Raw genomic sequence first — 3976 nt, forward strand, 5'->3', positions numbered from 1 at the left:
GGGCGGCCCCGGGGCGCCGAGCAAGAGCCGAGCCCCCCCAAAATCCCCCTGCACCCCGACTATGCTAAATGTAACCGGGGAGCTCTCAGGTAAGCCAGCGGCGCTGGGCGCGGGGCGGGGGGCTGCCCCATCTCCCCTGCCTGCATCTGCCGGGAGTTTTTCCCCCCTTTCCAAACCGACTGCTGATTTTAATTTGACGTGATTAAAACGTCTGTCTGGCTTTGGGATTGATTTAAGACTTTCCCCTCTCTAGGTTGGGTTGTTGTTCTTTTTTTTTTTTTTTTTTTCATTTTACTCAGCTGGTCTGCAGGTGTAGAGGATTTTGGCCAAGGTTTCACCCATTGGAGGCTACAGTCATTACTAAAACTCCTGGGCACGCATTTCTGTTGGAATGCAGCTGATGTCATGGAAAAACAGGACCTTTTTGGTAACCCCTAACAACCAGAAGTACAGTAAACAGTAAATATTACTTCCACTGAGATACTCGCTTTTAGAGAGACTTGTTAGGTTGGTGCCTGTGTGCCAAGAAATATAAACTTTTACTGATTTAAAGATGCTTTTCCTAAAAGCACAAGCCTACTGCTGAGGTTTAGCCATGATTTTGATATGCCTAATAAAACCAGAAATATTTCTGTTTAAATTCTAAAATACCCAGAATTTACTGTTCTTTCCACCACCTAACAATTTTATGGTCTTTCACATCAGAAATAAGTGATGGTGTGTTAGTTATAAGGGAAATAGCACTGTAATTTTCATCATTTGCAAAACACAGGGTTTTTCCGAGGTATATTTTCCATCTAATTAAATGAGTAGAGTTTGGTAGAAATGTAGAACTGTTCAAATATTTTTTCAGTTTAGTTTGTTTTTTAAAAGTCCACTCTCAGCTTCAAGCTGCGCATTCTGTTTTGCTTTCATGGGGTTACTTGTGACTTAGAAGATAATTTAGATGTTTGTTGTCCAAGGGTAATTCATTCCTTTACGTGATTTGTATGTTTTCTTTTTTCTTTCCTCTGTTGATAGAAATACCAACACCACACCTGTGAAAGCCCCACCACTGCCACCTTGCCATTTAAAGCTTGACTTTGTAAGCAGACGGTAACATGGAGAGAAGTCTGAGCAGCCTAACATACAGCGATACATTGTTTTTTGAGAGCACCAGTATAGCTCCTAGCACACTTTTTGTGACCCAGTTGACCATTAGATACTGTAGATGTTTTATTATTCTTTGGTTTAGGTGTTGAGGTTGTTGTAAGTTTCTTTCTTCTGAAAGGGGAGATACCTACTCATAAATTACAGTTGTCCACTAAATTGGTCCTTGGAAGGATGGTACAGATGGTACAGCACTGTCTGTGACTGCCATTTCCTTTCCCCAGTGTTAGATAAGCCAAGTAATGAACTTAATGGTTGTAGGATTTTTCTTGGCAGTACATTACCCTCTGCTATAAATCATCTCAGATCTTTGCTATACTTTTAAATAGTGAAAGATTGCAAGCCTTAAGCATTTAGAAACTGAGGAAGAAGCCTTAAAAAATAGTAGTTACTTAAAAAACAGTTGAAAAAACTATTCTGTTCACAGTCTTTCTATATTGCCACCTTTTTTGTAGGTTTTTAGATATTCATATTTTTCACATTTTGCTTGTGCATTTAAGGTAAAAAACTTTGTTATGAGTGTTATGATTCAAACAGGATCCACATATCAAGAAAAGTGCCAAACATCAAAAGTTCAACATTAAATGAGAAGAACTGGCGTGATGATTTATAAGTTAATTCTTTCTTTCTTAATGAAACCATGTTCCAGTTTCTTACAGGTGTTTATATATGACCATACTTTGTTAATATTTTCTAATAAATATTTAGCATTTTTATTCTCGCAGGGCTACGCGCCCCCCACGCCACCACCCTCTCCTGGCACGGTGGCTTCGCCGTGGGGTGGATGGGATGAGATGGGATAGGATGGGGTGGATGGGATGCAATAGAATAGGATGGATGGGATGGGGACCCCACTGTGGTGGCTGTGGGCGCTGTCGGGGAGCAAGGGCACACATGTTCTTCCTGTTGGAGCTCAGGGAATGCTGTGTCCATGATATCCGGGTGTGGAACGTGAGCATCCTCGTGCCCCCACCGTGCTGGCTCCACAGGGCTGCTGCTATGCCATGGTGTCACCTCCCCAGACACAGTGGGGTTAAATGCCAGCAGTGTGGGGACACAGAGGCATCTGTCCATGAGCCCTTGAGTGTCAACCACTCCAAGCCCCTTGGAGCTGCCGGCCACTTTGGACTGGGAAACGCCCCATGGAGGGTTAAGTGTTGCCAGTTGGTGGCCGGGACAGTGGCTGAGGCAGTGGGGACAGGGCTGCTTTGTCCTCAGTGCCACAGTCATGCCTGGCCACAGCGAGACCTCCCGTGCTGGCCCCAGGAATGGGGCTGCGGGGTGGGATGAGGCTCTGCTCGCCGCTGGATGCCGGCCCATCAGATAGGGCAGCTCCCGCCGCAGCGTCGGGGGCCGGCTCAGCTCCGTCCGCTGCCAGGGGCTCCGGGGCCAGGGGGTCTCCCCTTCCCGGCTGCCCCCCCCGCCACCAGAGTTTCGGGAAAGCGGCTCTGGGAGGGCTGTGGTCGCTCGGCCCTTGGTGGCTCTGCCCACAGCATGCCCAGGGAACAGCTCACCCGCTCCGTGGCCGAATTCCTGCCTCGGCCACTGGCCAGGAGGTCTGGCCAGCAATGCTGCCTGTGCCACTGGCCGGGTGGCAGACCAGGGGTCCCGGGTGTCACCCCAAAAGTGGGTGAGCCACGTCCCCGCTGCCACGTGTGCGAGGGGCACCACCGGTGTGTCCGGTGTGGGTGTCCCAGGGTGCTGCTGGCAGAGCCAGAGGGTGCCCGCTCCCATGGCCCCCCATCACCCCGGCTCCTCGGGCGTCCCCAGGGCCCAGCGGGTGACCCCGGACAGGCACGCCATGAGCTGCTTACGTGGGCTGGGAGCATCCTGGCCGTTCTCCAGGGCCGGTTTTGAAACCCTCGGGCTCTTCCTCTCCAACGTCACCGGGATCCAGCTGTGCCGGCTGGATCCTCCCTCCTCCACTGTCTGTGCCAGTGGGTGCCCGGCGCCCGCCACTGGGACAGGGGTGGGCAAGGGACAGCGGGGGCACCCGCTATGGCTGGGCCATTATCACCCCTCTGCTGTGGTCACCGTCACTACTGTGCCATGGTCACTGTCACTGCTGTGCCACTGTCATCATCACTGCTGTGCCACAGTCACTGTCACTGCTGTGTCATGTGTGTCATGGTTACTGTCAGTGCTGTGCCAGGGTCACTGTCGTCACTGCGTCATGGTCACCACTACCTAGTGCCATCCATTCTGTGCATCCCACCATTCCCATCCCTCAGACACTCACCTCCATCATCCTCATCCTCACCCTCATGCCCCGGCCACCTGCCCGGGAGACACCATGGCTTCATCCCAATCCCACATCCCTGCCATCCCCCCCCATCCCGCTCCCTGGCTGTGTTTGGTTTGGCCCTGGCCAGGCCGGGGCGGGTGTAAATCAAAACGGGGGCATGTGGAGTCACATGGGGTGTCACAGCACGGTGTGGTGTGTGCCTGGCGTGTCACGCGTGGATGGCACGCATCAGCGTGTCCCCCCCTTCGTGGGGTGTGTGCGCAGGACGTAGCACGCTTGCCTGGCGTGTCCTGTGCGTGCCACACGTGTCACACGCCCGTGTGGTAGGTGACACACCGGTGTGGTGTCTCATGCGTGTGGTGCATCACACACGTGCACGGTGCCACGCGTGCACGGTGCCTGTGCGATGCACACACACAAAGCGTATCCCAGGTGTGTCCTGGACGTTTCCCAGGTGTCACCAGTGTCCTGCACACCCACTGGGCACTCGCATCCCCCACAGCGAGCCTTGCAGTTTGCAGGACACCCACGGGGGTGGGGCTGTTGTGGCCGGAGCCGGGGTGTCCCCGAGGACCTTCGTGC

This window comes from Corvus brachyrhynchos, unplaced genomic scaffold (genome assembly GCF_000691975.1).
Source record: "Corvus brachyrhynchos isolate BGI_N302 unplaced genomic scaffold, ASM69197v1 scaffold1103, whole genome shotgun sequence".
Lineage (NCBI taxonomy): Eukaryota > Metazoa > Chordata > Aves > Passeriformes > Corvidae > Corvus > Corvus brachyrhynchos.